This window comes from Leopardus geoffroyi, chromosome B3 (genome assembly GCF_018350155.1).
Source record: "Leopardus geoffroyi isolate Oge1 chromosome B3, O.geoffroyi_Oge1_pat1.0, whole genome shotgun sequence".
Taxonomy (NCBI): Eukaryota; Metazoa; Chordata; class Mammalia; order Carnivora; family Felidae; genus Leopardus; species Leopardus geoffroyi.
The window spans coordinates 112,142,094-112,153,237 of record NC_059337.1 but is presented as its reverse complement, the minus strand read 5'-3'; positions in this window follow the sequence as shown (position 1 = coordinate 112,153,237).

The following is an 11,144-nucleotide window of genomic DNA, read 5'->3' as shown; positions in this document are numbered from 1 at the left end:
AAGCTTTTCAGGGCAAGATGGAGATAAACTTTAACAGGCAAATGCTTACTTTGAATTCCCGGCAATATTGTGAAGACACAAGGCAAATTCTGTTCAAGGAAATTAACACTGGGAGGTGATGGGGATAATGACAGAGAAAATTGGCCAGAAATTTTTAACCTTGAAATCAAAGCCCAAACCAGTGACTTTTGGGGGGATCATAAATCCCTCAGAGGATCTGATAGCTATGCGCAGCCTTCCCAGAAAAACTTCACATACGCATAAAGCTCTACACGGAACTCCAAAATGACCCTCAAATGCATTCATGAATGGGTTTCTAGCCCATTCATAGATCCTGAAAGGAAGCAGACCCCAGGTTAAGAATCTCTCAGAGGAGGAAGAAGAGCCTGCAGACTGACAGGGCTTGGCACTAGAAAAGATCCGGGAGCCAATGCATCACGCTCAAGTGCTGAGCCAGGCCAGCTGGGCTCCTGAGAAGCCCTCAGGTCACCTGCACAGTCTCTGCCACGCAGTTTGCAATTCACAAGTGGCCCCCACTGTGGATGTACAGTTATGTGAGCATTTAAACCAACAGCGTGGGGCTCCTGGGTGGCTCAGTCGATTAAGAGTCTGACTCTTGGTTGAGGCTCAGGTCACGATCTCACAGTTCGTGGGGTCGAGGCCCTCATCAGGCTCTGTGCTGACAGTGCGGAGCCTACTTGGGATTCTCTCTCTCTCCCTCTCTGTCTGCCCTCCCCTGCTCGTGTTCTGTCTCTCTCTCTCAGAATAAGTGAATAAAAATGAAAAATAAAAACAAAAAAAAAAACACCTCAATGGTGAGTACTGGACCCTGAGAACCAAGGTGGGCAGTGAGGTAAGGACAGGGAGGAGGACAACAGGCAAACAGGGAGCAGCAGTCATTCCCCTTGTGGAGAAGCCTTCCCCCATGACCCTGGGTGAGGGTGAAGGTCAAAGTGGACCTGAGCTGTGGCAGGACCAGACCTCACCGAGTCTCCTTCCTCAGCCCCGCTGCTCTTACCACTATGCACAAATGTGGGGCTCCCAGCAATCACCCCGGGTGCCACGCTCTTTCCCACCCTACTTTCTGGTTATCTCTGAAACCTCTTGTTCTTGCCTCCGTGCCTCTGCCACAGCCCTCATCACTCACGCCATGGCTCACCCAGACTCCCGGGGATCTCCCTGCCTCCCCCTACCCCATGACCTCATTTATTTACACCCCATACTGCTGCCAGCATGCTCTTCTGCAGTGGGAAATCTGACTATGCCCTCAGAATTACATGCCACTCACTGAATATGGCCTCCTGAATACAGCTGAGACACCTGGTCCCCACCCACCCCTTCAGCCCCACCTCATGCCCTATCACCCATGCACTGTGCCTGTGCCTGAACACCCTACTCTCTCTCCTCTCCTTAGACCCTCTAGGACCTTAATCATGCCCCACTCCCTGCCTGGCCAGCTCCCACACACCCTTCTGGCCTCGGGGGACATCACTTGTGCCTCCTTTAGGAAGTATTTCCCATCCTCTTCTCCACCCCAACGTCTCTTACCAAGACCCCAAAATTCAGCCAACAGGACTCTTGTCTTCGCAGTCCCCTCAAAGCATGGTCCCCTGCTCCAGGGACTTCCTCCTTCTGTGTCAGACACTGCTGGTGATGGGCCTAACCAGCACTCCTTCCAGAAGCCTTCCCTAGTCCCCTGGGCTGGCCACACCCCCCATGTGGCCTCAGCCCCTGGATCTCTCCCTGCAGAGGTCTTACCTCTCTCTGGGCAGGGCCCGTGCCTCCTTGGCCTGTCTTGTGTAGCACTGAATTACAGGCTTCCAGTTACAGAATGAGGAAGTCACAGAGATAAAAGGCACAACAGAGGGAATATAATCAATGATATCATAATAACGTTGTATGTGACAGATGGCAGCTATGCTTGTGGTAAGCACAGCATAACATACAGACCTGTCCAATCACGATGTTGTACACCTGAAACGAATGTAACATTGTGTGTCAACTAAACTCCAAAAAATCTTAAAAATGGAGACCAAGTGGATGATAAAACTCTGTAAGTATATCATTGCAGTCATCTTTAGTGCTATTTTTTAAATACTTCTTTCAACAATCGCTTTGTGCTCTTCAAAATATACTAGGGAAGGGCATCTGGGTGGCTCAGCTGGTTAAGTGTCTGACTCTTGATCTCGGCTCAGGTCATGATCTCACAGTTCATGAGTTCAAGCCCCACATTGGGCTCTGCCCTGATGGCACAGAGTCTGCTTGGGATTCTCTCTCCCTCTCTCTCTACCTCTCCACCGCTTGCACTCTCTCTCTCAAAATAAATAAATAAACTTAAATATATATATATATATATATATGTATATGTATATATTTACTAGGGATAAGGATTCTGGATCTGGCAAGCCTTGAAACTGAGGTATAGAAAGTCCTGCCCAAAGTTACACAAAATCTGCCGGCTGCGTCTGGGGACAGAACATAGCAGATCCAGGTCCTTGCTGCCTCCACCTTCAAGACTAACTTTCCAGGGGAGACTGGGGAGAGGCCCGACTTCCAGAACTGCTCCTTTCCTGTCCATGCTTTCTCTAGCCTGGGCTGCTGCAGGGAGAGGTGGAGGGAAGCAGCAGAACACATACAATGCGATTGAGATTGCATTAACTTGCGTTCATTTGTGTCACTTAATTATTGCGGTCTCCAGCCTTCTCTAATAAATGTGTTTTCCTAACCCACAGCCTCTGGGCTATCATTCTAACCATATCTATCATGACTGAGTACCTTCTTGGGAACAGAGCGACCTTCTCTGAATTGCAAGCTAAGTAGGGCATACTAAAGAGCTTCCTGCCCTCCAGAAGAGGGAGGCAGGCAGGCAAGTCCCCTGTGCTCTGGTGACCAAGCCCTGCCGTTTCACTGCGTCTGGTCTATACAAATGTTGGCCCAGCTGCAACTGAAGAGTTAAACCACGGCCTGCAGGAGAGGCAGGAGCCCGCTGATAGCTTTAAATATTTAGGCAACTGGAAAAGCTCATCCATCTTCATCTGCTGGCTTCTTTGGGGTGGGGGGGAGGGGGAATGTGAAGGCGCTAAAATAACATTGAGCAAAAAGCAGCCCCACCTTGGGGGACAATTTAGATCTTAGGTCTTTCATGCCAACATTTCTATTCAAAGAACATTCGGGACCTGTTCAGGGTTTTGCTTCCCTCTCTGCTCAATGCTTTGAGTTAAAATTCTTCTTTTCTCGCCTGCCCTCCAAAATATATCACACTGGGCAGCAGAAGCTGGGTATTTAATTGCAAACTCCACAAACAAATGAGCAGCTGTCTCTGTATTGACAAATGCATGTCTTTTGTCTTTACAGATGCTTTAAAAAACGCACAAGTGAACAGAGAACTGTATGCTTTGGGGGAAACAGATTTACCTTCTAAATTGTGTTTTTACTTGCCCTCGGATTAAAATTAGTTTGTCTTGCCTGAGCTGACACCGACTTAAGCCGAGAGAGACTGCTGGAGAGAATCCTCAGGGGAGGGGCAACTTAGCTGATCTGAAACATCTGCCACTGCAGTTCTATGGGACGAACAGTCTTTGAGGACTTGTGTCAGAGCGCTGAGAGAGCTACATGACGGTCCCCCTCCCTCACTCTTACCGAAGGTACTTCTAGGCTGGCCAAGATGTCGCTCACCGGTTTTCAGGGGGAATTCTTGTAGCTCTATGAGGACAGGTGTCTCTCTAAGCTCACACGTTCCAATGACTAGTCTATCAACAGAGGAATGGAAATCTGGGAGATGGTCTCTGTGCTAAGGCCACGGATGAGGGCCCCCTTGGCACCCTCTCTGGCCGGGATTCCCCGGTGGAGGTGGGAGATCCAGTCACAATCCCGGACCAACCTCGCCCAGCTAAGACACTGAGGTGGGCGGTGGCTTGATAAGCCCTCGCATCCTTGGTGTAGGCAGAGGGAAAAAACTGTGGATCCAAGGCAGACTTGATCATAGCCAGTCCCAAGTCCTCGTGCGGCAGATCAGATTCAAACAGTACATTCAGCAAAGAGAGTGCCGTGGGCTGCTTCCAGCCTGGCCCACGTCAAGCTTCTGCGCAGTATCCGCTCTGGCTGCCTGATCCACTGGCTGGTTGTAGAAGAACTAGCAGGTAGAGACAGAAAGGAAGTGCTTTTGTGTTTGCAAAATTCACCATGGAAACCCTCTAATGAAACACCAGGTGGGACTTTGGGTGAGTGAAGAATAAGCTTCCTTTGTGTTCAACCACTGCTGTGTTGGTGTTTATCTTTTCCAGCAGCTAGCATTACCTTAACTAAAGCATCTTCTTGTGTATGAGGTGACAGTGACAGATTTTCCTAGGTTATAGTTTCCTCCTCCTTTCCAGTGACCCTTACCTTGAATCCACAAAGACACCTCCTATGTTTAAATTTTTTTTTTTCAACGTTTATTTTATTTTTGGGACAGAGAGAGACAGAGCATGAGCGGGGGAGGGGCAGAGAGAGAGGGAGACACAGAATAGGAAACAGGCTCCAGGCTCCGAGCCATCAGCCCAGAGCCTGACGCGGGGCTCGAACTCACGGACCGCGAGATCGTGACCTGGCTGAAGTCGGACGCTTAACCGACTGAGCCACCCAGGCGCCCCAAAGATACCTCCTATGTAAATAGAAGTTAGTTGGTTGGTTTTGGAAAACAGACAAGCTGGTGAGAAGAGTATTCCTTCCAGGAATATGTTGAGAAAAGGAAGGCAAGGTAGAAAGAATCTTGAAAGAGATGGTAAATTAGCTTCTTAGTTGGTAAGGGTGATTTTACAAACCACTTCCTTTTTATGATGCTCCCGGATGCTTGGAAGGTGGTGAGTGGTGAGAAGTGACATCCCCATGCTAAAAAGGAGAAACTGAGGCAGAATGCACGCTTGACTTTGCTGAGAAATCCATCAAATCAGGACTGCTGGTTTGGTGACTCCCATTCCACTGGTTGAACTTTTGCAAACAAGATTGGTGACATTACCATATCAAAGGAAGCGGGTGCGAGGCTCCGCTCTTCTGTGATACAGACAAAGAGAAAGCTGCACTGGAGTCACCACTTCTCCTACAATTCTTTCCCAATTTAAATTCTAATTAGATAACTCTGGAGGTAGATGAGATCACAGAGGATAGGGCCACAGCGCCTCGCCAGAATAATCAGACTTTGTGAGAAATGGGGCAGAGGGAGTAGGAAAGGAAGAACAGAGGTGGACGGACCATCCATTATGGATTGTGGTAAGGTCCAGAGGCACCGTATGGTGGACACTAGAGACACTCAACGCTCCATGCAAACAAGTCTTTAGAAGGTACCTTCCATCCCCATTTCTGGGGCCTGCTAAGCTTCAGACGGGGTGGGAGTAGGGAGTCGGGAGGGTGTACGCCAGGCTGCTTGTTGCCAAATTTTATGTCCATGACCCTACACAGTTTAGGCTATGTTGTTAGGGAAGACTTAGCCTTTCGCTCCTAGTCACAGTGCTGCCCAATAGACTCTCCACAGTGATGGCAATGTTCCGCCGTTCTGTGGCAGCCACTAGCCACGTGTGGCTACAGAACACTTGAAGTGGGACGAGTGCAGAGCACCTGGGTGGCTCAGTCTGTTGCACGTCGGACTTCAGCTCAGGTCGTGGTATCGCGGTTCATGAGTTCGAGGCCCGTGTGGGGCTCTGTGCTGACAGCTCAGAGCCTGGAGCCTGCTTCGGATTCTGTGTCTCCCTGTCTCTCTGCCCCTCCCCTGCTCGCGCTCTGTCTCTCTCTCAAAAATAAACAAACAAACAAACACTAAAAATTTTTTTAAAGAAAAGAAAAAAAGATTAAAAAAAGAAATGTGATTAGTGCAGCTAAGGAATGGAATTTTAAATTTTGCTCAGTTTAAGTTAATCCAAAATTAAATATCCACATACTGGACAGCAGCATGGGTTAGAGCGTTGTGAGATTTATGGTGACGCCAAGTGAGCTCTGTGCCCCCTGCAGCCCACCAGAATGAAGGTCAAGCTCATCGATGCACACTGCAAATTTCCTTGGTAAAACTCATCTAAAACACACTGTTGAAAAATAAAGCTTCTGGAGTCATAACTCATGAGGAAATTCTATGGACATTTCTTGCGCCCCTTTCTACTTCTCTCATTTGCCCTATCTTGTTAGGAAACAGCATGTCTGGAAAAGCATGCAAACACAAATCTTGAGTCCTACATGCTGGTACAGGAATAAATGCTATTTAATCTTCACCAGTAACCTTGTTAAGTAGCTCTTATCCCCATTTTTCAGAGAAGCAAACTGAGACTCAGAAAGTTTGAATAATTTGCTAAAGACACTCAGCTAGTATGCGGCGGAACAGGGATTTTCACCCAGCTCTGATTCCATTATATTCTTAACCTTATGTATAAATTTCTGTAATTTAAGCCACGCGTGTACTTTTCTTCTCCAGTGTCTTGCACACAAAACATCGGGCCCCCTGATTATTTTCTTCCATTTCCTTTTCATCACTGGTCTGATGCTAAGTAAAAGAAGTGTCTGGCCCCACTGAATATTAATAACTAACATTTCCACAGCACTCTACAGTTTACAAAGCATCCCGATACTTATTATTTCATTTTATCTCCGTGCAAAACACACGAGGAATTATTATTTCTTTTTACGGGGAGGAAATGGAAACTCCAAGAAGCTAAGTGCCCCCACAACTAGACAGAGGTGAACCCAGGGCACGGCCCTAAGCTCTCTGACCATAATTCAGAAGGGACACCTGGGCTCTGCCCCCTGTTCACAGCTGCTGCCTCAGGCCCTGGGAGGCATCAGACACACTCTGGGGCAGGCAGAATAATAATGACCCCTTCACAGAATAGTGTTTTTAAATACACAAAGTCAAATACATAGAGTTTCTAAGGAAACAAATTATATTGAAATAGAAAAATATTTTAAATCAAATGTGCGATACGGTGTTGCACATGTGCTTCTTTATTAACTCATCCAGTGCTAACAGCTGGTCTAATAACTTTGGCAATTTCAAAGCAGCTATCAGTGTAATATTTTAAGGTATGCACAGCAATAGCAATATCATATGAAAATATCTTCAATTTCTGATAGTAACAGAGACACAGGTACTGCCAATACTATTGGGGTTTATTGCCTCCATTTATACTTGAAGAAAATACTTAATTTTAGATAAAGTTTCACGAAAATAAAGATGTAATTTTTTTCCCATCTGAGTTCACAGAACCTTTGAATTCTATCCATGGACTCTTGTAGGACCATCAACTTAGGAGTTCTCAATATGGAGGCTTCAAAATGCTCAGACCGGATTCTCCTTTCCAATGCAAGCAAGTGGTCTACTTGTAGGATGCATCAGATCTTATCTCGACCCTCCCTCCTACAAGACCAAATGAGGATATTCGAGATTGGTGGCTTGGATTAAGCAAGGAGGATTAGAAACATTTTTATGGCTGTGATGGTCAATTTACAAGCTCAGCTTCTGTGGGCGTTCCCACCAGAAGCCCGAGAGTCATTGGATTTTCTATGTATCCCATTACAATGACCATGAACATCCCAACCATCCATCTTATATGCATGTGCCACCTTCCGGCCCAGGGGTCAGGGAAGTACGTCCAAGTATATCCTCAGATAGTCAGAGGCTCCTGGTTTCTTCTTTGGTTTTTAAACCTCCACCTCCATAACTGATTTTCACAATACTTCATTTTGATAGTTCAGAGAACAGTATAACTATCCCTGCTCTTTAGATGGAAAAAACTGAGGTACCAAGTGACTGAGCGACTATCCCAGGGTCTCATATTTCACTGCAGAGAACTCAGGACTCCTAACTCTCAAAACCTTGCTCAGTGTTTAGAAATTTGAGGCAGAGGGGTGGAGAAGACAGGCACAAAGGAAATGAGGCCATGTGAGTCAGGCTAACCGGTGTGCATTTAACAGGAATGTGCCTAAAGTTCCCAGCGCACACACTTGAAAAAGAGAAAGGAAAGAAAGGTGACCCTGAAGATTTGTCATCTCAAATTTCAAGGATCACGCTGCAGATGGCTGCGTGCCCAGACCTAGCAGCAGCTTCTGGCTTGAGGGAGATGTTGGATGTCTCCGAGCTCCTCCAGACAGATTTATAGTAATTTCTTGATGTACCCAAGCACAGTGGCTGTCCCAAATCATCCCAGAAATCACATAAGAGAACAAATAGAGGAAATGGCATCTATACTAACTCACCCTTGAGTAAATCACTTTATTATTTTTCTCAAGTATCATATGATGGGTGAGAAAATCACTGAAAGCCTGTTTTTCCCTTCATCATTAGTCTTAGCCCATTAACTGAATGATAAACAAGTGTTTAATTAAAAGCCACTGTCAGATTTAAAACTCATGACAGATACCAGGACTAAGCTCGTAGTTGAAAGGATCACAGTATAGAGTAACAGGGGGGAATTCTAAGAAAGGTATGAAACTGCAAATTCATTTGCTCCAGTGGAGAAATCCCAAATAGTTGATTTGAACCTGTCAAGGATCCTTCATTCACTTTTTATCTAGTGAGAGATAGATTCTGGAAGTTCTTGAGTAGGTGAAGCAGTCTATCATCCCCGTCCCTTCCAGCTCTCTCTCTGGACACGGAGCAAATAAAGTCTAGAGCTAAAATATAAATGTACAATTTGTGTGTGATACAAATAAAAACCAAAATGGCTTTTATGAGCTTGGTATATGATTGTCACCAGTGTCACCATGGAAATTCTATAGGGTTTTTTAAATTCGACCCAAAATACACCTGCTTCCAAGCCTTAATCACAGCGAAAGTAATACCACGTGCCTGCCGAAGGGAGGAGGGAAGAGGGTGGAGGAACGCCAAGGACTTGCCCGGTGACCTGGGAGGTACCTGTCAGACTTGCCACAGTGCAGAAGGGACAAAATTGCATGGAAGTTCTTCCTCCTAGGCTGATGGGAAATACAATGGACATTGTTGAGTCTCACTCTGCCTTCTTCTTCCTGGGGAAAAAGTTGAAGAAAAGGGACTAGGGACAGTGGAAATGGACTTGGTGGTGAAAGTCCAGCAGAGAGTTTATGTGTGTCAAATACTCGGTTGGCTCCACCATCCCCACCCTAGTGGACAGCACCAAAGGAGCCCAGACACAGCCCCGACCCCTCCCCTCATGCTGCCTTTACCAGTCAGGATCAGCGTCAGAGACAGAATCCCACAGACCCATTCAGCCTTCGCCTGGCTGCTTGCATTTATCGTTCTTGTTGTTGCTTCTTGCTTTCAGTTTCCTCCGTGGGGAATGGTGAAATGCCTGCCTTGGATCAGCAGCCCCCACTACCCAATGGATGATGCTCACAGGCATCGTGTGCCTGGTATGGTGGTTGGAACTCAACCATTCTCACTCCGAAGCAGGAAAGCATAGCCAAATGAGGGCCAGTGTGGGGGACAACATTCTAGGGATTATATGCAAAACATTTCACTTCTTTAAGTAAACCATCAGCAAATTCCATTGTAAGTGGTATAAGTAAGAAATTTCTTGCCATACCCCTTCCCAGTTGTGAATCTTGGTACCTCCATGAATCACTGCCTTAGACACTGGGAGGCAGCTTTGGGTCCAGGATAAGTAAGATATTCTAGCCCTTATCCTGCAAAGCTGATGATGCTGGCACGAGTCAGCCTGACATCCAGACCACAGCTTAGCACTGTTGGTCTTCCCCCTTTGACCTGTTACATAGAGGGAAATGTTGAAACCCCACTACAGAGAGATGCTGAACGACTTATGGGGTAGTTTTGTCTACCAATAGGTCCTTGTGACTTGCTTCAAATTGTCCTGGGGTTGTAATAAAGAGAAGCTAGGACCTGCCAACCTTGTATGACCCACCTTGTATGACTTCCTCAAACTTCACACACACACACACACACACACACACACAGCTCACCTACTCTAAACCCCTGCATTCCCACACCACCACATCACCACATCCCCACTTTCTACTGCCCAGCAGTGGACACACAGAAGGCTTGAGTGAAAGCCAAAGAAACAACAAAGAGAAGTTTGAAATCAGTGAATGGCTTTATCGCTCAGTGTTTAACCTCAGCATCTCCCAGGCAGGCAACTCTCATTCCCCATTTACCTTTTACCCTGAGGAATCTGAAGTTTAATGATGTTCACACAGAAAGACTTCTAAAACCACAGCTGCCCAGTGAGTCCTTCATGCTGGGGAGGGGACAGGGAAGCAGCTTAATTTCAGGCATTGCCAGAGGGGGGCCTTAAGTAAAATAAACAGGGCTTCGCGAATTGTCTTTGCTTCCTTTCAATGGTTCCTCAGTTTCAACGGTCTCCTCAGTTTCCTGTGCAGGTGAGGAGGGAAGCTTCCTGAATACTTCAGCCTTTATGTGATTCAGGTCATCACCAAACTTGACTCAAGTCAGTTCTGGGATCACAACATATCAGGGAAGTGTTGGCACAGTGAGGCCAGTTGCACTTGAACCAGGACTTGCTGGGCTGTCCCAGAGGAAGAGAGGACATGAGGAGGAATATTAATGAGAAATTCAAGAATAAGATTTTCACCTTCCCAGTGAACCACACTGGGCTGCAGCCCTTGAAGAGGCACTGAAAAAACGTGTGTCAACAATTCCCTGGGAAAAGAGACATGGCCTCAGGGAGACACTGAGCCTCCAGTGACAGGAACTGATGCCCTACACTAGCACCATGTTTGGGCCATGGCCAGGTTTGTCACTAGCTGATTTATTTCATAATTTAGATTAATGCAAAGTAAAATCAGAGATGGTAAGTACAGCACGGCCCTTGGCTGGTTGAACAGACGGTTCAGACCCTACTCATGTAGAAAGTCCTCCAGCTGAGGCAGGTATTTGAATTCATGTAGGGCTCATTTGGTAGCTGGGGGCTTTGTTGGCCCTTCTTGGGGAGAGGGTGGGGTTGGGGGTCAGGAGAGAGTGGAGGAGTAGAAAGGAAAAGAAAGCCCAGGGGGAGGCTTGATATCTGTTTCTGCTCAGAATCTTTGACTTTCAAAAAATAATACAAACCTGGCAGGTCAAGGGATATTTGAGATTACCAGATTTATGTTTTTGCAGAAAGAAAACAAGGTAGGGAAAACGGGGAGAGTCAGGATGGGCCCTTCAGTGCTGCTGGTGAGCTGGAAGAAGGGGA